The 23,094-nt window shown below is 44.9% G+C and overlaps 1 protein-coding gene across 1 annotated transcript in view; it reads left to right on the forward strand.

The window, feature by feature from the left end:
- LOC126418604 (PI-PLC X domain-containing protein 1-like) overlaps positions 1–23,094 on the forward strand; it is a 425,466-nt gene that overhangs the window by 138,367 nt on the left and 264,005 nt on the right. Inside the window, exon 2 of the mRNA XM_050085437.1 lies at positions 22,872–22,953. The gene's annotated coding sequence lies outside the window, so the exon portion shown is untranslated. The remainder of the gene's footprint in view (positions 1–22,871; positions 22,954–23,094) is intronic.

Here is a 23,094-nt window from a genome sequence, read left to right on the forward strand (position 1 = left end):
TCTCACTCACTTATCAGGCGTACAAATTAGGTGCGTTGGTAAGACATTCCTGTCATATGACACACGTACTGTTACTAATTCCGCGTATGATACACCAGACGTGTTTTCAGGTGGAGGATTCGGTTGACTTGTCGCCTTGTCATCAAACGTTTGCGGTTCCCATTCGAGAGCCCCTTCCATCTGGCTGCTAATAGAGTAGTTGAGCTGAATCAACTGTCATTGTAGGTCCCTTCCTTACACCTCACTGTTTGAAACGGTCGTTACACCACGACACAGACACAAATGTGAATACAGCGAACAGCGGAAAAATAAAATTGGCCTGCGAGGGGATTGAACACGCCTGCGTGGCAGTCCAGCACCGAGACCACTTTTTTTTTCCTTCTTTTTGGTCGTAGCACGTGATCGGCGTGAACGTCACATTACACGCGTTCAAGTTCATCGCTGAACCAGTCACTCAGTTTTTTTGTTACAGAGGAGAGCCAGGTCTCTGACCGATCCACTTAACCAAGACGCTGTTGCTCTTTCCAGCTGCTCTACGTTGCACTTGCTGTCCTTGCACCGCTCACTGTTTCTATTCTGCTTTTTTTTCCACAGTTGAGTACAGCTTCTTCCTGTTTCCACGCTTGATCTGTGTTCAGATTTTGACGGGCTGTCCACTGGGCCCTCTTACCACTAAATTAGACGGAGACGTGATGAGGAATTCCTTTGTAGGGTTACACAGAAGCGGAGTGGCAATGTTGCAGTAGAAACGGAACTGTAGACAAAAGACTGACGTGTGGAATGAAAAGTAAATTATCCAGCGAATGTAGTTAAGGGTAAATGCACTTCATTTTTGTTATGTGATACGTTTATGCTAGAAGATGCTGTGTTCAAGTTATTTAAGGGAAACGTACATAAAAGGACTTCCAACTAAACCCTTTTTCAACATGTCTCCACTGCAGTTTATGGCGAGTCATGGCTCATCGAACATAGGCCGGTGTGAGGTGGAGGTTACACCATTAAGTTAAGTAGTGTTTTAGACTTTGTACATATGTACTGTTTCTGTTTTCCTTTTTTTTGTTTATAAATGTGCAGCTATGGTGTTCTTTTAATCATTGACAAAGGTCTTCTTAGGCACTTGTGGGTTTTATTGTTCTGAAGAAGGTGTAGTTATCTACGCCGAAACCTAGGTTAACACTAGGTGCTTTTTTCGCAATCGAGGCGGGTTTATAGTTTTTTTAATATATCAACAAAGTAGTCTGGTAATAAGAAGGACAGACAAACAGAACATTTTATTATTATTTTATGTTGTTAACATTCACAGAATTGTACGTAAAATTTACACAAACGTGAATTTTACAACTTATACTGGCACGACTAAGCTGGTAGCATAATAATAGCTTTTAAAATTAAAACCAAAAAAGGTCGAATACGGAAAACAATTCACGCAGTCACAGATTTTTGTAGAGGGGGAGGGGGGGGGGAATCAGTGTTGGGGTGGGAGGTGGGAGTTCGTTGAAAGGCCACCTTTATAAGTTTTTCTCCAGTAACTTGAAATCCGCGGTCTCTAGCGAAAACGTAAGGTAAATTAGACATTCTTCAAAGGAGATCCCATTCATTTTTCTGTAGGATCCATAGTATGATCGGAGAGAGTTAGAGAATATTGAAAATCTCGCACGCTGTGCATGCGCTGTAGCTTAAGTGGATTTTGTAGACCAGTTTGTGGTGGTTTCCGGACTTGGTAGACCACAAGTGTCCTGTACCAAATTCTTCCTCTCGACTTCCTCTGTACGACAACAGTACGTTGTAAACAATTATTGTTTATACCGTGTACAAGTAGAGCAAGGACGAATAGGAAAGAAACTATTCTAGCGACGATATTCTTCCTCTTCTTCTTCTTCTTCTTCTTCTTCCACTCCAGGCTTAGGCCTGGGGCCTGTTGCGGTCTCATACATGATCCACGGTCTCCACACAATTCTATTGCCCCATAGTTTACAATCCACTGCTAGTTTAGGAAGTCTTTGTGGTACACAAGAAGAACATATTCTCTCCAGTTTTCTTTGCATTGGATTCCCTTTGGCGTTTTTGGTTGGATTCCTCGTTCTTCCCTTATTAGTTCGTTTCTAATTTTTTCTTCTCTAGAGCACCCTTACACATATCTTAAAATTTCATTTCTGATGCTTCTGGTTGCCGTAGATCTTTCTTTCTCAGCGTCCAACATTCTGATAATATAATGAAATAGGAATTGTCACGACTTTATAAAATTTTAGTTGTGTCCTTCTTCTTATTTTACCTTTAAGTGTTCTTCTTATTGCACCACATATATACTATTAAGTACTATTTTTCTTTGTACACACACATCCTGTTCAAATTACAAGTCACATCTTAAACATTTGAAATGAGCTGCCGGTTCTGTCAGTTTATTATTGAGACTGTGAACTATTTTTGTTCGTACTGGGTGAATACCTAAAAAGGCCATGGTTTTAATTTTATTTATAGAAATTGTCAGAGTGCAGTTATCCCATTTAGTTTATGTAATTTATCTTCGCAGTCTTGTATGATAAGTTGATCATCCGCGAGTAACATCGTGTTAATATTTTTGTTCCTCCCAATATTTATGCCTGATTGTGTTGTATCTACTTTTCATTCTCTGATCATGTCACCTACATAGATATAGAGTAATGTTGGTGACAAGCTACACTTTTCTTTTACTCCTTGACTTCTGTATGTTTCAGGTGTTATCTTTTTACCCGCGGTGATTGTAATTCGGTGTTCGCATTATGGCCTTCTTGCGACGTGGATCAGATGTTCAGGCATTCCTGTTTCTCCTTCATTTCCCACTGACTCCGTGAATTCTGTCAAATGCTTTCTCGCAATCCACAAATGCTAGGATGTTTCCAGACGAAATTCTCGTATCTTTTGAATTATCCGTTTCAGTGAAAAGACATCATCTACGCATGATTTTCCCTTTCGGAAACTTGCTTGTTCCTGCGACAAAATTACATCCGAGATATTTCCCTCTGCACATAAACGTTGTAATGGTTAGGCAGGCAGCAATCTGCTGATGACGCTGTGGTGTACGGGGACATGTTGTTGAGTAACTGCAACAGGATACAGGATGACTCAGACGCAGTTCTTTTTGGTCTGCTCTAAATGTAGAAAAAAGTAAGCCAAAGCAGACGAGTTAAAAAATAATGCCGTCCAATGTTCGAATACAGCGTCAGTAGCGTCCTGCTTGACACAGACACGTCGGTTAAATATCTGGGCGTGACGTCGCAAAGAATGAGCGCGTAACGTCCGTAGCAGAAGAGGCGAATGGTGGACTTGGGTTCAGTAGGAGAATTCCGGGAAAGTGTTGGTCATCTACAAAGGAGAACACTAGGAACGGTAGTGTGACCAGTCAGTGAGCAGTCCTCCAGTGTCTGGAATCCCCGTCAGGTCGGATTAAGTCAGAGGCGTACTGATAAATTTAATGTTGGTAGGCTCGACCTACACGCCAGTCTTATAGAGATGCTTCGTAAACTCAAACCAGAGTCCCTGAAGAGAAGAAGGCGTTCATTTCGTAGAGCACTATCGAGAAAATTTAGAGAACCCGCAGACAGCAGAATGGTTCTGCTGCCGACAACGTTTATATTTCGGATAAGTCGCACAAACGCAAGAGAAATTAGGGCTTGTACGATGGAATATAGACATTTTCCCTCGCTCCGTTTGTGAAGGGAACAGGAAAGGAACTCGTGGCGCAATGTGCCCTCTACCATGCACCGTGTGGCTCGCGGAATATGTATGTAGACGTAGATCCGTGGTAGATCTGACAGTGCTGTTGAGAGATAAGTGTTTCGCATGACACTATTCTGCGCACACTGGTGAATATGCACTCTCTGGGCGCTGATGGCCGAGCAGTTGAGCGCCCCAAAAACCAAACATCATCTACGTGATCGCATTTCGACCCAACGACGTCAACACCTACGATTGCGGTGGGCACGGAATTCTCGAGACTGGATCGTGGGTCATTGGAAACGTGTGGCCAGGTCGGATGAATCACGTTTCTTGTTACGCCAGGTAGAGGGTCGTGTCTTGATGCGTCCTCATCCAAGCGATCTGCTGCTCCAAATATGAACACCATAGTACGGACGCAAACCGGTGCTCACACTGTCATTTTATGGGGGGACATTCATCTGGGCTTTAGTGTCGGTCGCACCTGTCGTACTTATCAGAGGCACCATGACAGCTTTGGACAGCTTTGGATTTCTCTTTTCTTTTTCCCTTGAGCCTTCAGTCTTCTGGCTGGTTTGATGCTGTCCGCCAAGAATTCCTCTCCTGTGTTGTCAGCCTATTCTTCATCTCAGAACGGCACTTGCAACCTACGTCCTTCATTATATGCTGAATGTATTCCGATCTCTACTTTCCTACAGTTTTGACCCTCTACAATTGGCTCTAGTACCATAGAAATTATTCCCTGATGTCTTACCACATGTCCTACCACCCTCCTTCTCATCAGTGTTTTCCTCGTCCATTCTGCACAGAACCTCATTCCTTACCTCATCAGTCGACGTAATTTTCAACAGTCTTCTGTAGCACCACATCTCAAATGCTTCGATTCTCTTCTTTTCCGGTTTCCCCATTGTCAATATTTCGCTGAGATACAATGCTGTGCTCCGAATGTATATTCTCAGAAATTTCTTCCTCAAATTAAGGCTTCTGTTTGGTTCTAGTAGACTTCTCTTGGCCAGGAACGCCCTTCTCGCTAGGGCCGGTATTCTTTTTATGTACTCCTTGCTCCGTTCGTCGTATGTTATTTTGCTGCCTAGATAACAGAATTCCTTAACTTCATCTACTTCGTGATCACTAATCCTGATGTTAAGTTTCTCGCTATTCTCATTTCTGTTACTTCTCATTACTTTCGCATTTGTTCGATTTATTCTCAGGCTATATTGTGTAACGATTAGACTGTTCGTTCCATTCAGTAGCTCCTGCAATTCTTCTCCACTTTCACTGAGAATAGCAACCGAATCATGTCACTGATATGAGTTCATCCTGAATTTTAATTACGGTCTTGAACCTCTCTTTTATTTCCGTCGTTTCTTCTTCGGTGTGTAGATTGAACAATCGGAGCGGAACGCCACATCCCAGTCTTACACCCTTTTTTATCTGACCACTTCCTTCATACACTCCTAGTCTAATTGTTCCCTCTTGGCTCTTGTGCGTATTGTGTATTAAAGGACTTCCTTATAACTTACCCCTTCTTCCTCAAAATTTCGCACATCGTGCACCATTTGTCACTGTCGAACGCTTTGCCCAGATCGATAGATCCTACGAATGTGTCTTGAATTTTCCTTAGCCTTGCTTCCAATATCATCCACATCAGACCTGCCTCTTTGGTGCCTCTACTTTTCCCAAAGCCAAACTGGTCGTCGTCTAACAGATCCTGAATTTTGTTTTCCGTTCTTCTGTGTATTATACTTGTGAGAAACTTGGTTGCGTGCGCTGTTAAGCTGACAGTGCGATGATTCTCGCAGTTGCCTGCCCTTGTAGTCTTCGAAACTGTATGAATGATGTTTTTCCGAAAGTCAAATGGTATATCGCCAGTCTCATACATTCTGCACATCAACATGAATACTCGCTTTATTGCCACTTCCCCATGATTTTAGAAATTCTTTAGCATTATTTGATCTTAAGTCATCCAAATGTCTTTTAAATTCTGATTCTAATACTGGATCCCCTACTTTTTCTGTATCCACTTCTGTTTCTTCTTGTACCACATCATCGGACAACTCATCAACCTCACAAAGGCCTTCACTGTACTCTTTCTTCTGCATTTAACAGTGAAATTCTCATCGCACTCTGAAAGTTACCAACCTTGCTTTTAATTTCACCGAAGGTTTTTTTGACTTTTTCTGTTCGCTGAATTAGTCCTTCCGAGCATCATTTCTTATTCGATTTTTTCACATTTTTCTGCAGCCATTTCACCTTAGCTTCCCTGTAGTTCCTGTTTAGTTCATTCTTAAGTGACTTGTATTTCTGTATGCCTGAATTTTTCTGAACATTTGTGTACTTCTTTCTTTGGTCGATCAACTGAAATACACTCCTGGAAATGGAAAAAAGAACACATTGACACCGGTGTGTCAGACCCACCATACTTGCTCCGGAGACTGCGAGAGGGCTGTACAAGCAATGATCACACGCACGGCACAGCGGACACACCAGGAACCGCGGTGTTGGCCGTCGAATGGCGCTAGCTGCGCAGCATTTGTGCACCGCCGCCGTCAGTGTCAGCCAGTTTGCCGTGGCATACGGAGCTCCATCGCAGTCTTTAACACTGGTAGCATGCCGCGACAGCGTGGACGTGAACCGTATGTGCAGTTGACGGACTTTAAGCGAGGGCGTATAGTGGGCATGCGGGAGGCCGGGTGGACGTACCACCGAATTGCTCAACACGTGGGGCGTGAGGTCTCCACAGTACATCGATGTTGTCGCCAGTGGTCGGCGGAAAGTGCACGTGCCCGTCGACCTGGGACCGGACCACAGCGACGCACGGATGCACGCCAAGACCGTAGGATCCTACGCAGTGCCGTAGGGGACCGCACCGCCACTTCCCAGCAAATTAGGGACACTGTTGCTCCTGGGGTATCGGCGAGGACCATTCGCAACCGTCTCCATGAAGCTGGGCTACGGTCCCGCACACCGTTAGGCCGTCTTCCGCTCACGCCCCAACATCGTGCAGCCCGCCTCCAGTGGTGTCGCGACAGGCGTGAATGGAGGGACGAATGGAGACGTGTCGTCTTCAGCGATGAGAGTCGCTTCTGTCTTGGTGCCAATGATGGTCGTATGCGTTTTTGGCGCCGTGCAGGTGAGCGCCACAATCAGGACTGCATACGACCGAGGCACACAGGGCCAACACCCGGCATCATGGTGTGGGGAGCGATCTCCTACACTGGCCGTACACCACTGGTGATCGTCGAGGGGACACTGAATAGTGCACGGTACATCCAAACCGTCATCGAACCCATCGTTCTACCATTCCTAGACCGGCAAGGGAACTTGCTGTTCCAACAGGACAATGCACGTCCGCATGTATCCCGTGCCACTCAACGTGCTCTAGAGGGTGTACGTCAACTACCCTGGCCAGCAAGATATCCGGATCTGTCCCCCATTGAGCATGTTTGGGACTGGATGAAGCGTCGTCTCACGCGGTCTGCACGTCCAGCACGAACGCTGGTCCAACTGAGGCGCCAGGTGGAAATGGCATGGCAAGCCGTTCCACAGGACTACATCCAGCATCTCTACGATCGTCTCCATGGGAGAATAGCAGCCTGCATTGCTGCGAAAGGTGGATATACACTGTACTAGTGCCGACATTGTGCATGCACTGTTGCCTGTGTCTATGTGCCTGTGGTTCTGTCAGTGTGATCATGTGATGTATCTGACCCCAGGAATGTGTCAATAAAGTTTCCCCTTCCTGGGACAATGAATTCACGGTGTTCTTATTTCAATTTCCAGGAGTGTATTTCATCCGTCAGCCACAATGCTCCTCAGCGAACTGCTTTGTACCTGTGTCTTCTTTCCAACTTCTGTGCTTACCCTTTTCATAGATGTCAACTCCTCTTTAACTGAACTGTCTACTGAGCTATTCCTTATAGTAGTATTTATAGCCTCACAGAAATTCAAGCGTATCTCCTCTTTCCTTAGTACTTCTGTATCCCACTTCTTTGCGCTCTGATTCTTTCTGACTAGCTTCTTAAACTTGAACCAATTCTTCATAACTACAAAATTTTGGTCTTAGTCTGTACCCGCTCCTGGGTACGCCTTACAATCCAGTACCTGATTTCGGAGTTTCTGGCAGACCATGATGTAATCTAACTAAAATCTTTGTGTATCTCCCGGCCTTTTCCAAGTATACCTCCTCCTCCTCTTCTGATTCTTGAACAGAGTATTCGCTATTACTAGCTGAAATTAATAGCAAAACTCAATTAGTCTTTCTCCTCCCCTCACAAGCCCATATTCTCCCGTAACCCTTTCTGCTACTCCCACCCCTAAAACAGCATTCCAATCCCCAATTATTACGTTTTCATCCCCCGTTACGGAACTAGCCGTCCATCAACCCCATAAAAGTTCTTTGTCTTTTCATCTTCGGGCTGCGACGTCGGCATGTGCACCTGAAATATCGTTGTCGGTGTTGGTTTGCAATCGATTCTGAATAGAGCAGCCCTCTCACTAAACTTTTCACAGTAACTCACTCTCCGGCCCACCTTCCTATTTATAACGAGTGCTACTCCCGTTATACCATTATCTACTGCTGTTGATATTACCCTATACTCATCTGACCAGAAATCCTTATCTTCTCCCATTTCACTTCACTGACACGTAATATATCTAGATTGAAGCTTAGCATTTTTCTTTTCAGATTTTCTAGCTTCCCTGTCGCATTCGACGCCCCGACTCGTGGAATGTTATCCTTTCGCTGATTATTCACTCATTTTCTCATAGTCACCTCCTCCTTGGCAGTCCCATCCTAGCGGTCCGAATGAGAGTAGAGTCCGGAAACTTTTGCCAGCGGACAGATTGAAAGGGTCCTGTAGCCACCTTTCATTGCCAACTCTCGTAGTGGTCAAGTCGGCAAAGAGGTTTCCGCTACTTGGGAGAAATCCACCTGCGTTAGGTTGGTGGCGGAAATAGCATCCTGGGGTTTTCCGGTCCACGCGGAGCGTGGAAGAGGCTGGAGAAGCGGGAGGCAGTCTGCCGCCGGTACGGGAAGCGTCCACAGCTGTGCTCCAGTTGAAGAAGGGTGAGTTGGACTGACCGCGTGGCGCGTTGTCACATAGAGAGGGGAGCTTTTAGCTTTTGGTCTCGAATTTCGTCTTATAAAGATCTACTTGCTGGGTTGCAGCAGGGAATGCAAGGCTTTTGTAGACTTTCAGTTTGATTCCCAATGCAGTCTTGACTTTGATCCGTGAGAGGAACGCAGCACAAGGGAGTTGCATATGTTGAAGTGCCCTCGGTTCAGTGTGAGTGTTTATGTGCCTACAACTGTGTGTGTATGCTTCTAATCTTTTCCGGATCTTGGTAATTTTTGTGTATTTGTGAATTTTCTTTGTCTCATGTGATTAAAATTTGGCCACGGTCCATAGAAATTGTCTCCGCGGACCGAGTGGGCACGCGAGTCTGTTATGAAACGTATAGTATTTCACAAGCAATTGTACATAGTTAGCATGCAACAGCAGTCTATAGATGCACTACATCAATGTTTTAAGGAATAAATAATTTTGCCTTCAATCTTATCTTGTGTACCGATGTTACATCGCCGTTACCTTCGCCATTTACCTTGTAGTTTTCCTTGTTGGCCCACCTATAGCGTTTCCATGTGCACAGGTGTAGTGATTATTGTCCCTTTTTTTTATCTGAAACAAATGCTCTGGAATAGATCGTGTTTTCACGAATCTTGCTGCAGGCTGCACTTATGCATGGTGTTCACGACCTATTTACTTTACTCAATATTTGATTCACGGGAAGAATGCCTGGATCATATTAATAACTACATCCCATTCTTTATCAATGACTTTACAATGAATGTTCTTTTGTGAGTTTTTCTTATTAATAAATTAAGTAATTTTCCGACTCAGTGCTACTTTATCTTTGTCGTGTGGCTAGAGTTGGTGGCGACCCTATCTTTTATATTGATTTCAGTGTCAAGTAGCATTTTCTTATTCAAGTGCGCGTGGCTCTTTTAGCTATCAGAATACATTCAAAGGGCGCTTCATGCTTCTTGCACATAGCGTCCTTTTATTCACGCTACTTACACATGGCTTACCCTCCTCACGGATTTCAGTAAACCAGAGATCTTCTGATGCGCAGTGAGGATTAGTTATTTTCGGTTGGATGTGCTAATTGGTATATTGTCTTTCTGTGATACAGAATTTACGTGAATTTATGATATAGGTGTGCATTTTCTTACATGTTTTATCTTGTATATGTATTACTGTATAGATATTGTGATTTAGTATTCAATTGTGTTACAAGTGTGGGTTGACTCTTGTCCTGTGGCGTGTATCGGTGTCATATAGTAAATCTTGGGTGCTTTGTGGGAACTGTGAGTCCATTAGGAGACTTTGGTACTATTCTTGTATTTTGGAGCATGGAGTAACTATCCTTATGATGGAGACACGTAGCTGTTCAGGGAGCCGCGATCGGAAAAACCAGTCGGACAACAACTGTGAACAAGGACGAGATCAGAACGTCGAGTCCGACCAGCAACGAAACGCAGAAAACGCAAGCACAAGTGTTGTCCATCCTGATCCCGCTGTAGTGTTTTCGAATCAGTCGATAGATGCAAAGTCATTACAGACTATGCTACGGCAATTACTAGACAGTAATAAAAGGGATATCGAGGAAGCAAATAAAAGATTGAGTAGTGAAATAGTACAGGGTGTTGGGGAGAAACTGGCGATCATTGACCAACGCATCTCCGCCTTAGAAGAGGGGCACCAAGTCATTAGCAAGCTGGTGATGGAGCAAGAAGAAAGGTTCGCTGGGAATATACGTATACTAGCAGAACAATGCCAGAGTGAACAAGCGGCTCTTGAGTCCCGAGTAGGACGAAATTCCGCCAGGGATCTCCGCGCGTTAGCAGAACAATGCCAGAGTGACCACGCGGCTCTTGTGTCCCGAATAGAGGACACTGCGGCTAAGTGCCCGGTCCACCTTAGCGCGCAGGTAGAAACCCTCAGCCAGGCGATAACAGCTCTCGAGCGAGAGCAAGGGTTTATGCAAACAAAACAAGACACGGCCCACCGAGAGATGCGAGAAGAAATAGCCAGGATCTCAGACGCAGTGGCGCGTAAGTCTGACAATAATAGGGAAACGATTACCTCGTCATCAGCGGATGCTGACGAAATACGGTCGATAAGGAAATGTCCGCGTGGACAGTGTGAAATAAAAATACAACAAAGAGGGGTTACCGAGGGAATATGTGAGCGCATGGCCCGTTTAGAACTTCACCTAAAAGGGTTAAAGGCCCATGAAGTTGAAAGAAATGAACGAAAGGGCCATTATTCCGACGATGATTCCGGGAACGATGGCGAATTTGATCATCGTCATGATCACGGACCTCGTACCAGGTGGGAACGGCGCGGATCCCCTCAGGAACGTTCGCCAAGGGAAACTCACGAATTTGACTTTAAACATTTTCTGACCGTGAGGAAGTCTGAAGTCTTCCGTAACTCGGCTACGGGGATTCACCCGCGGGCCTGGTTACAGCAGTTCGAGCTCTCCCTCCCTCCTACGTGGCCCAGTGCGCACAAAATAGAGTATATGTGCGGCTACCTCGAAGGTGAGCCAGCGGCGCGGATGAGGTCAATTGCACGCAATTGCTACACTGTTGGGGAGTTTCGACAACACTTCCTGTCGATCTATTGGTCAGTGGCAGCGCAAAGTCGTGTAAAACACGGACTCATTATGCTACCAGAGTTAAACAGGTCAAAATTCTCCAGCCCTGTGCAGATGTTCGAGCACATACTGCAGGCGAATGAACATCTTGACGATCCTTATGGGCCTGCGGAAATTATTCGTATTTGCCTGGGAAAGTTTCCAATGCAGTTGCGGCACGTTATCCTTGCAGGGCGATGTAAGGATGACGTAGAGGGGTTTCGCAATTTCCTTTTAGAGCTTGAGTGCGATGCGAATGGTACCACGCAGAATTACGGTCAGAGCGCCTACGAGCAGCGGCCGCGCAAGCGAAGCCGCAGTCGTAGAGACAGGTGGCACTCCAGACGTAATGAGTCGCCTGAGAGTTACAGAATGCGCGAGCGTTGGCAGCGTCGCGACTCCTCACGGAACGCGGGCAGAACGAACTATGCCAATGGTCATCATTCGCCTAGAGGAAATCAAAGACACCCCTGGGAGTTTAGAAGATATGGTAATGAGCAGAGATTTAGGCGCAATTACAGCGGACCTAGGAACGGTAGTCGTGACCGACCCCAGAATAATTATCGAACAAGCAACAACAGGGGTGCCGTAAACAGTACTGTTGAAATTCGTCCCGCAAACCCGCGGCACAATCCGACAAATGCCTCTAATCAAAGGGATCAATGACTGTTGGCTGGCTCGGTTGGCGTCAAACTAAATGAGGACCGGTGCTATTGATGATATTGATGTGCATTTGAATAAAGGAAGACGATATTAGGGAAGATTTGTTGAGGGAGGGCCACAGTATTGGTGTGCCCGCGGTAAACCCAGTCGCCTCTGTTTCGTAAAATTACAGTGTATATTTTCCAATGTTTTGATTCACTCTGGTGTGATTGAAATTAAAGTTTATATTTTCTATGAATTGTAAAGGGTCCCCCAATATGTGTGTAGTTATTTCTTCTTGTCAGCAGAAAGGAGTAGTGTTGTGCAGCTTCAAAACATCTGAATGTGAATGATTATGAGGCTCATATGAAGCGTTCCTATTACAGTAAGATGGCTTTCGTTCTTTGATGACTAAAAAGGTATCGGGTGTGTTGGCGTGGCGAGTCAATGGTCGTAAGGTAATTCTTGATGATAAATTACAGTTGTAGTGTTCTTATTCCCCTTAGGTGAGCATGATTCAGTGAGATTTTTCAAATGTACTGCGATGTTGATGAAGCGACTTGGTGACTTGTAGGTGAAGGATTTGTGTACGAAGGGAGATTAATAGTGTTTGATTTTCAGAGTTGCCATCTTATAAGATATTTGGAAAGTGTAACTTGCCGTCACATACTACTAGGTACGGTTGAGGACACCAGGGTGTGAAACCCCAGAAGATGTATATGGAAACAGCTTATAACCTCAAGCAGCTTGATATTTAATAGAGAATCAATGCGACTACCTCCAAGCTAAAATAACATGACGGTAGGTGAGGACCCCTGGAGACATGTGGTGAGTAAGTGTGTAATCATTATGAGTATCTTATGATAGCAGTAAGTTGGGTACTCATGGCCCTGGACAATGAATTTCTTTTGACAGTATTTTTTTATGTACTTATAGGACGAAGTGTTTATGTGTTGCTAATAGGATAGGATGATTTTTATTTTCATTTTTATGCCCACTGACCTTTTGCATTAGTCTGATGAATAGATGTTGAAACAGTTACCATTCCAGATGTGACTTGAATGAACCTTCTGTGTCTCTTTAATCATAACTTTTATTATGCAATGTCCATAGAAAAGAAGTCTCGGAAATTTTTCACAGATCAGCAAACATGTTCTGCAAACCTTGGAGGAGCAGTCAATGAACAACGATATGAGTATTGGTGTTGAAACGAATATTTTGTTTATATGTGGGAATTGTAGTCGCGCTATATGGTGATGGTGACTAGTACGAGCTGTGTAGATTGTGTGTGAGAGCGTAGTTAGGAGCAGGTATAGTTTTGTGTCTGTAGTTAGCAGCGGCGCCAAATCCTATCCAAATCCTGACCAAACCTTGTACAAGATCTACCATGAATGATTGACAGCAGATGTAGTGCTGGAACTATATTTTATAAAAAGGATTTTTTGTTTGTTTGAATATTGGTTATTTAATTTTCTTCATTGTTTTTTTAGTAGTAATGTTAAGAAGGCCCTTTTTGTCAAGTTAATTTTGGGCACTATTCCATGTATTGATCAGGAGTGAGAAACTCCGAAGATTTTGTGGTAATCTGTACACATGATATTTTGTAACGATCCCTGTGAGCGCAGTTCTTAAGTGGGTGCAAGGCCGCCTAGGGAGCCTCCGCATCAGAAAGCACAGGGCTTGGTCCACCGGCAGGCGTTGCCGAACCCTGGTATCAACGGCGAAGCAGTGATGCGGCGAGCGGTCACTGCTGTTTCCCCGTCAGAGGGTAGGGGACGCTGGTCTTCCCCCAGGCGCAGGCTCACACCGGAGCCCGCAGGCGTGTCACCACGGCAGCGCCAGCTGATGGCCGGCGTTCCACCCCATGCGCTAGTCATCTGACAAGCGGAAGGGAAAGTATGACGCACACCAGGCGTGGCCGCCGATCCCTGAGCGCCGCTAGTCCAGACGGCTGCTGCGGTGAGGTAACGCCCACTGCCCGGAGGGACGCGGGTCCCATCACTGACGCATCAGCTGAGACGGTGCAAAGAGGTGATACGCGGGTCTCAAGCCCGACACCCGCACGAGTTTACGTCGACCTCGATGCGACGCAGAAGAGCCCGTGTCTCCCCATTGACACGACAGGAGACGGGGGCGTGTGTCGGTAAAACACATTCCTCCACAACACACGGACGACGACCGCCAAGCCGCCTTCTCGATGATGAGGCAGGGCCCACAAGTGGCGATGTCCTGCAAATCTGCAACGCCGAACCATCCCACAGTATGGACGCAGAGGGTGGAAACGGGCACGAGGCAACGTCGCGGGGTGCTGTCTAGGATGAACAACCTGGGTTACAACGGACGTTACAATCAACGCCGCTGCGAACTCCCCAGTTCAGTGTTGTGGTCCCCTAGTAGCTTATCCTCCAAGTCGCCTTTAGAAGAGACGCCCACCCCAGCACCTAAAGAGAATACCCAGTGAAACAACCATGTGGCGAAACTGAAAAATGACAGCGTGTCAACGAGTTGATTTCTGAATGTGTTTTTGTACTCATGTCATATTTTCCATAGGTGATTATTTACCAGCTGTCATACCATTGGGTTCATTAATGATTTTGTATCGCTGTATTTGTTGTAAATATTGTATTTTGCACTTTCACTTGCATGTTTTTATATATGTCAGCACCAGATGATACTGCTTTGGTTCGTGATAATGATTATGCATCATTGTATTTGTTTATATATTTATATATATTATGTACCTCTATGTTAACTTTTGACAGTTGGTTAACGCAATTTTAAAATAATATCTCATGGCTGTGGTCGTAGTAGGTCAGATGACATGATGTTAGCGTAGTATATCACGCTTAATTTAATTTGTTCTCTTTGCTTTGCGGACCGCATGAGGTCACAATTATTGACTAAGGTCAGATAAAGCTCACTTGGATATAAGAGATTAATCAACTCCTTTGTGCTGCTGTTTACTGTTGCAATTGTTACTCGTTAGAGTATGTGTGTTTCGAAGACTGTTGGCGAATCTCCTAGCATGGCGAGAAAATTCGCGGCACAGTCTTCTCCGGGACGTTTGGGGTGATGAAAGGGTCCTGTAGCCACCTTTCATTGCCAACTCTCGTAGTGGTCAAGTCGGCAAAGAGGTTTCCGCTACTTGGGAGAAATCCACCTGCGTTAGGTTGGTGGCGGAAATAGCATCCTGGGGTTTTCCGGTCCACGCGGAGCGTGGAAGAGGCTGGAGAAGCGGGAGGCAGTCTGCCGCCGGTACGGGAAGCGTCCACAGCTGTGCTCCAGTTGAAGAAGGGTGAGTTGGACTGACCGCGTGGCGCGTTGTCACATAGAGAGGGGAGCTTTTAGCTTTTGGTCTCGAATTTCGTCTTATAAAGATCTACTTGCTGGGTTGCAGCAGGGAATGCAAGGCTTTTGTAGACTTTCAGTTTGATTCCCAATGCAGTCTTGACTTTGATCCGTGAGAGGAACGCAGCACAAGGGAGTTGCATATGTTGAAGTGCCCTCGGTTCAGTGTGAGTGTTTATGTGCCTACAACTGTGTGTGTATGCTTCTAATCTTTTCCGGATCTTGGTAATTTTTGTGTATTTGTGAATTTTCTTTGTCTCATGTGATTAAAATTTGGCCACGGTCCATAGAAATTGTCTCTGCGGACCGAGTGGGCACGCGAGTCTGTTATGAAACGTATAGTATTTCACAAGCAATTGTACATAGTTAGCATGCAACAGCAGTCTATAGATGCACTACATCAATGTTTTAAGGAATAAATAATTTTGCCTTCAATCTTATCTTGTGTACCGATGTTACGTCGCCGTTACCTTCGTCATTTACCTTGTAGTTTTCCTTGTTGGCCCACCTATAGCGTTTCCATGTGCACAGGTGTAGTGATTAGTGTCCCTTTTTTTTATCTGAAACAAATGCTCTGGAATAGATCGTGTTTTCACGAATCTTGCTGCAGGCTGCACTTATGCATGGTGTTCACGACCTATTTACTTTACTCAATATTTGATTCACGGGGAGAATGCCTGGATCATATTAATAACTACATCCCATTCTTTATCAATGACTTTACAATGAATGTTCTTTTGTGAGTTTTTCTTATTAATAAATTAAGTAGTTGGTGGCGACCCTATCTTTTATATTGATTTCAGTGTCAAGTAGCATTTTCTTATTCAAGTGCGCGTGGCTCTTTTAGCTATCAGGATACATTCAAAGGGCGCTTCATGCTTCTTGCACATAGCGTCCTTTTATTCACGCCACTTACAAGATCACCATGACATTTTTTCAGCTATACGCCACTTGTCCTGTATATACACAGTACGTCTTAAATGCAGCGATTTCCATTGCCTTCGATATCTTCAGGCCATTGATCACTGCGGATTCTTCTGCTTTTAGGAGCAGTTTCTGACCCTAAGGGCCAGTTAGAGCCCTGAACCTCTGTCCGCTGCTCCGTCCTCTTTGACAAGGCCGTTGGCAGAATGAGAATGACTACATATGCAGTAAGTCTCCAGCCGTATTGCTGATCATTTTTGTTCAAAATTTAAGCAGTGAAGGATTCGAATCCGGGGCCGAGGAGGTTTTGATTACTAATCGAGGACCCCACCCCTAGAGCACTGGTGCAGAACAGCTTTGGATTATGTCAACATCATCGCATACTACCTCCTGCATCACTTCGTGCTTGACGTCCTCCCCGACAGAGAAGCTGCTTTCCAGCAAGATAACTGTCTGTGTCACGAGGACAGAATCTTGCTACAGTGGTTTGAGGAGCACAACATTTAACTCACGTTGACGTCTTGGTGACCAAATTCGCATGATCTGAGGCCGAGGGAGAACTTCTGGAACTGTTTTGGGGGCCGGCTCTGTACCCACAAACAGCGGGCCTGTAATTTACTGGAATTTTTTGACCTCTGCGTAGCCATCTGCTGCCAGATACCTACGGAGACATATAGAGGACTTATGTGCCCCGCGCCACGCAGAATCACTGCTGCGATATGACCCTCGGGCGCGTAACAAGGTGAGAGCTTAGAAATTCATGTGACGTGTTAGGTAGGCTAATGATGTAAGATTACCACCAAATTCCACAACAACTGTGCCCAACGCAACCGTGGACGCACAACACGATGGGAAGGTTGTCACAGTCCCTCTTACCCATATTTCACCCATACTTTTCACTCGTCTGCGATGGAGGTCAGAATTGCGAAGCCCACCGGTTTTCTTATTAGTGACTGACGAAAATATTTCAGACACACAGCCGCTCATAATATAAACGTAAAGACCTTGAGGGGGGGGGGGGGGTTGACATAAAATGCGTCATCCATCCCAGACGTTTCCTTGGGACTTTGATTCACCTCCATTTCGTGGTCGAAAACGACAGTTTACAGTGCGATGAGCAAAACATAAATTTTCTTGGCAACCTTTGACACTGCTGACGCCCTCGGTCGTTTCAACCCTTCTGTACAGACACTGTGGGGCAGCATCCCCATCGAACGTGACTGTGTCCCTTTGGAGTGCAGCGCGACCGCAACTTTCGCTCTTGTGTACAGGCTGGGCCCAGTAGCGACGTTTCAAAATCTTCTGACGAAATCTGAAAGCGGTCTGAAGCAGCAATTGGTCTTTATACTTTTCCAGTGCTCCTATTTTATGCTGCCTGTCATATCACCAAGGAAAGGTGCGACACTGACACATAGAAGAATAAAATGGCGAAGGGTCTCTCTAAGACCTCCCACTGCGGCAAAACAGTCGGTGGCACCCACCTACATACATTAAGGATTTTAAAAGTGTTCCTTTACAGAGGAAACCTGTTATTTCCACCACTCTAATAAGAAAACCGCGTGAGCGTCGCGGTTCTAACCCTCATAGCAGAAGAGTGAAAAGAAGAGGTGGAATGTGGGTGAGTGGGTCTGTGACAACCTTCCTCTCGTGTGACACGTCAACGGTGGTGTTGGGCAGAATTGTTGTGAAATCTGGTACCAATGTGACATCACGATCCCACTTACCACGTCACACGAACTTCTACCCTCTGGCCTTCTCTCCGCATGTCTGAAGGTCGCCGAACACGAGATTTATTTCCGAGGCCCACCGCTTTTGCACCATTACAGGGCAAAGTAGTATGCACATTTGAGTCAACTGTCAAGTTTATTCGTTGGAATGTTAGACTGTTACGATATTTCGAAAAAGTGATCCTTTAATTCTGTTGTGCAGTCTACGTATGGGAATTGGATATGCGTTCTAATCACCTTTTCCCCCCACCTCCTACGCCTCGCCCCACTCTCTGTTCATATCCTTCTACCACCCATCTCTCTCCTACCACCCATCTCTCTCTCTGTCCTCTCACCTCTTTCTTTCACTCTCTCTGTTAATTTACTCCCTCCCCCTTTATCCACCTTCTGTCCTGCCCCTCTCACTAATCTTGATTGAGCCTCGTTACAGTCAACGAATCCTTGAATGTGAGCTGAAGTAGCCCAAAATGAATGGGTAGATCATGGATGGAGTCACTGCTATGTAGGATGTGAGAGGTACCTCTCCTTCTGCTGGAAACGTCAGAATAGCAGCTTCAACGGCAATATCTCGCATAGTTTTAACAGCCGTAAGTGTAGGTTTCCAGTTGAAACTTCCTGGCAGATTAAAACTGTGTGTCCGACCGAGACTCGAACTCGGGACCTTTGCCTTTCGCGGGCAAGTGCTCTACCAACTGAGCGACCCAAGCACGACTCACGCCCGGTCCTCACAGCTGCAGTTCTGCCAGTATCTCGTCTCCTACCGTCCAAACTTTACAGAAGCTCTCCTGCGGCGTGAGTCGTGCTTCGGTAGCTCAGATGGTAGACCACTTGCCCGCGAAAGGCAAAGGTCCCGAGTTCGAGTCTCGGTCGGGCACACAGTTTTAATCTGCCAGGAAGTTTCACATCAGCGCACACTCCGCTGCGGAGTGAAAATCTCATTCTGGAGGTTTCCAGTTTCCTGTGAAAACGGGGTACGATGAAGAAAACAAAATAGCACTTGGTTGCAAATATTTTATACAAGGAAATGGGAGATATAATTAACCTAATGGTTGGCGCTAAAACTGACTGCGAGAAAGAAAACGAAACCTCTCATCTTTACAGCACACAATAGCACTCATAGTCGGTTTTAACAGAAAACTTGGACATTGTTGTTTAAAAACATATATAGCACATGTCCTGAATGTTTATTAAAGTATCATGTAAAGATATGAGATAAGTCTGTCAAGAAATTTCAGAGATTTTTGCTAGCGGTTTTTTCCTATTATACACATATCTGTGTATCTATCCACCCAAATTTTTACTAGAGTATTACGTAAAAATACGAAGCAAATCGGTCAAGAAATTTTCGAGATTTTTATTAACTACATTTATCCTTTATACAGTATATCTATATGCAGGTGAACAGTAATAAAAGGGACAAACTGCACGGACAGATTTCTAACTAGAACTGGAGGACAAAAGGTCCCGTGAACATGTGCCCATAAATGCATCGTTGTCACAGTAGATGGCGCTAACGAACGAAAATTCCTCCGGCAACGCGCAGTGTGATCTTCGTGTGTTGAAGGCTATGTGATCGACTTAGCGTACTGCAAGCAGCAGAATGGCCCGGCATTCATACCGGGAACAAGCCGAGATGGTGTCTGTGTACGGCCAATCAAATGGAAACGGTCGAGAGACAACACAGCTATACCAAAACAAGTACCTCCACAGACATCAACCACATCACACTACATTTAAAGTCCATTTTGCGTGTTTGTGTGACATGGGTCCTTTCAGACAGTCGAAAGTTCAGGGAGGAGGCGGCCTGTGCGTACACCAGATTTGGAGGGCCGGGTACTACTGGATACTGGGACGAACTATAGTACAAACTCCAGGCAAGTGGCCCGCCAGCATGGTGTCAACTGAAATACGGTTATCCTGCGTCTCAACCTACAACGAGTGCAAGGATTATCGGCACCAAATTACTCTCTACAGGAAAGATTTTGTCTATGGCTGCTGCACCAGAGCGTCACAGTTATGAGATTTCTGCCATCAGTCATCCTTAGCGATGAGGCAACCTTTACAAGAACTTGGATCATCATTCTGCATAATCGCCATCTGTGGACTGCAGACAATTCTCGGGAGAATGGCTGAGGCGTCTCATCAGCATCGGTTCAGCATCAGTATGTGGGCAGGGGTTCTTGGCGACCCATACTTGGACAGTTATTATTCCACAACGCGTTACAGTTCGCCAGTGCCTCAACAACGTTTTCCCTGGACGTTGAGTTGGATGCGAAGGCCCTGTAGCATGGCCTCCTACATCACCAGACCAGAACCCCCCGGATTTTTATTCTGTGGGCACCTGAAAAGCGTTGTGTATGCTGAACCAGTTCCTGATGTGCAAATACTTCAACAACGTATTCACGACGCCTGTCACGCTATTCGGAGAGAGGCCGGAACGTGCGAAAGAGAGCGGCCATCCATGATGCGACGAGTGAACGTCTCTGCGTAACCGTTGCCCACGTCATGCCTCCTCTCACTGAGCCAGGAAAACAACTCCTGCACCGAATGTGAATCCATTTCTATTTCTCCGATTACAGCGCCATCTGTGGCGAAACTAAGCAAATGCTTCAGACAAAACGAATGTAGATTTTCCCGTAGAATCATAATCTACAATAAAAAGCCGGGGATTCCAATTGAAGATTTAAAAGTTAGCCCCCGCCACCCGCGTACAGGGTTAGTGTGACAGGTCGAGTGTGACGTAGTTAGATGTCCCCCTCCGAAACCAATTTTTGATCCGCTGAGTAGTTTTCGAGATATTTAAATGTCTTCAATTAAAAGGAACAGCCTGTATATATAAAGAGAAACCTTTTCTTGCTTCGTCCTTTGAAAACTTATTAATTACCTCATCACAATCCGCAATTTAAAGTAAATCAATCTCTCTATATAAATTACCCATATTATTTTGTCTTTCCTCTCTGTAGAATTTCTTAAGTAAATTTATACACATTTCAGACAAGAAAATGAAATTGATTGCTTTTATTACTTTACAATATTAAAAACTGTTCCCATTCACCTTTTAAAATTACATGAGAATGTCATTTTTATACATATGAGATAAACAATTTTTAATCTCCTACACACAGTGCCAGCAAAAGAAATTTAAGATTGTTTATAACACATTCATACATTTTTCACGTCTCTTCAGTTGTGTTCCAAAATGGCTGCATACCACGTAGGGTACAGGATATTAAAAAGTGTCCCTTTGGATCTTCTGGATTCAGTAGCATATGATTATCTTCAAACATTCATAATTTCAGTTCTGCAGTGTAATTTGCAGATAGAGACGATTTAATGTAGCTGAACGCATATTGAAAAAACGTGGTATTTGGCCATTTCAGACAAATTAATTCGAATATTTTTAATTTTTTGAGCCCAATTTTTTTCTTTTTCACTATCTGAAATTTTTCTATAACAGTTGTCTTTATATAAAGCCCTGTGGTAAATACAGTCTTCAGACTGACTATATTCGTTGGTCTATTTGAAATCATAAATTAAATAATTTCGTTAGTTAAATCGATAGAATAGAATAAGTAACTAAATGCTTGCCTGCCCGGTTGGCCGTGCGGTCTAACGCACGGCTTTCCGGGCGGGAAGGAGCGCCTGGTCCCCAGCTCGAATCCGCCCGGCGAATTTGTGTCGAGGTCCGGTGAACCGGCCAGTCTGTGGATGGTTTTTAGGCGGTTTTCCATCTGCCTCGGCGAATGCAGGCTGGTTCCCCTTATTCCGCCTCAGTTACACCATGTCGGCGATTGCTGCGCAAACCAGTTTTCCACGTACGCGTACACCACCATTACTCTACCACGCAAACATAGGGGTTACACTCGTCTGGTGAGAGACGTTCCCTGGGGGGGTCCACCGGGGACCGAACCGCACAATAACCCTGGGTTCGGTGTGGGGCGGCGGAGGGGTGAAGTGGACTTCGGTAGTCGTCGTGGGGTTGTGGAACACTGCTACAGATTATTGTAGCTTACTCTTTAAAAATCGTTTCAATAAAGACATGTTGCTGCTCAATAATCCATCGTCTGACGCGACAGTCTTCGCCATTCCACTTCGCAACAACTTCGGTGGAAAGAAGCCTGCTGCCACACCATGGCAACCACTACTTCGACTATCGACTTTACAACAACTTCAGCGAAAAAAGCCTGCTGCCTCATCTTTGCAACGGCGTCCAACTTCACCATGGCAACCAGTGGTTCCAAATGGTTCACTGACAGGCCTTGAGAGGGCAACCCATGTACTGCCAAACCGAAGTTCATTTTCCTGCATATTTCAATATTTTTAACGCTTCTTAATTGACATTAGCTGTTTAATAAGCTAAATTTAGTGTGTATTCATTTCTAATTCTTGACAATGTTCTTTTAACTAAGAAATTTTAAATTGTAATTCGACTTATAACTCATTGGTTAGTAATGACATCATGCAGTCAGAAGTGGGCGGAGCCTCCAATACATATAGTAAGACGTGCACTGGTTTCTCCAGTAGTGATTCTCCAACAGAAAGAGGTTCCTACTCAATGGTAACTCAACGTTTCATAGCTTTATAACTTTATGTATTTTCTTTAATGTATGTAGCCCTCTAATTAGAGTTTTGTATACAACTTGTAGGTCTGAAGATGACCACAGTAGTGGTCGAAACCGGTCACCTTGATAAATAAATCGTGATCAAGACTGTTTTTATTAGTAAATACTCAACAAAAGCATTTAATTTTATATTAATGTAATATCAACTTACTTGAGTCTTTATTTATGCGTAAAGAAAACCCTAAATTTACTGTTTGTTCTAATTTCTCAGGAGATGTCCATCGACGCAGTTCTTTGACGTCTGCGACGGCCGTAGTTTGAATTTCTGGTACCACCTGAGTTCGAAAATAAAGGTAATTAGTTCACTATTCTCATTTTATACAATCAATACGTTGCACGCCCTCGTTTCACGTAAAGTGAGCGGCTCCATTGGCTTTTCTCGTGCTGGGACTATCCTCAAGACATCACACGACTGCGAAACGGAGAAGTGTACA

This window comes from Schistocerca serialis, chromosome 9 (genome assembly GCF_023864345.2).
Source record: "Schistocerca serialis cubense isolate TAMUIC-IGC-003099 chromosome 9, iqSchSeri2.2, whole genome shotgun sequence".
Classification (NCBI taxonomy): Eukaryota; Metazoa; Arthropoda; class Insecta; order Orthoptera; family Acrididae; genus Schistocerca; species Schistocerca serialis.